Genomic DNA, 936 nt, shown 5'->3' on the forward strand with positions numbered 1-936 from the left:
GGTGTTTGCAAAAAAGTGGCGTTTGCAAAAATGCAGCTTTTGCAAAAATGTGGCATTTGCAAAAAACATGGCGTTTGCAAAAACGTGGCGTTTGCAAAAGACAGTGTTCATAAAATGTGGCGGTTGCAAAAACTCAGCCATCACAAAATGCAGCTTTTTGCAAAAAAAAAAAAAAAAAAAAGGCCTTTGCAAAATGTGGCTTTTGCAAAAACTTGGCGTTTGCAAAAAACGCGGCATTTGCAAAAACTTGGTGTTTGCAAAAAAGCAGCTTTTGCAAAAACACGGTGGTCGCAAAACTGCCGCTTTCGCAAACTGGCGGCATTCGCAGAAACACGGCCTTTGCGAGGAACGTGGTGGCCACAAAACGCAGCCGTTGCAAGATGGGGGGCGTTTGCAAAAAGGCGCCGTTTGCAAAACCCGCGTCGTTTGCAAAAACGGCGATTGCAGAAACTGCGTCGTTTGCAAAACTGGCAATTGCAGAAACTGCATCATTTGCAAAAACCGTGGCGTTTGCAAAAATGGCGTTTGTAAAAGCCACGTTGTTTGCAAAAATCAGGGTGTTTGCAAAATCTGCATCGTTTGCAAAAATGGCGATTGCAGAAACTGCGTCGTTGCAAAAATGGCGTTTGCAAAAACGGCAGCGTTTGCAAAACCTGCGTCGTTTGCAAAAACCGTGGCGTTTGCAAAACCGGTATCGTTTGAAAAATGGCGTTTGCAAAAACCGCACTGTCTGCAAAAATCCCGGCGTTTGCAAAATCTGCAGCGTTTGCAAAAATGGCGTTTGCAAGGATCACGTTGTTTGCAAAAATCAGGGCGTTTGCAAAACCGGTATCGTTTGCAAAAACCGCGGCGTTTGCAAAAAAACCGCGGYGTTCACGGCAGCAGCGGCGCGACCCACCTGGGCGAGACGGCGTTGGCATCGGCGGCGGCGTCATC

This window comes from Apteryx rowi, unplaced genomic scaffold (assembly GCF_003343035.1).
Source record: "Apteryx rowi isolate R43461 unplaced genomic scaffold, aptRow1 scaffold_2076, whole genome shotgun sequence".
NCBI lineage: Eukaryota > Metazoa > Chordata > Aves > Apterygiformes > Apterygidae > Apteryx > Apteryx rowi.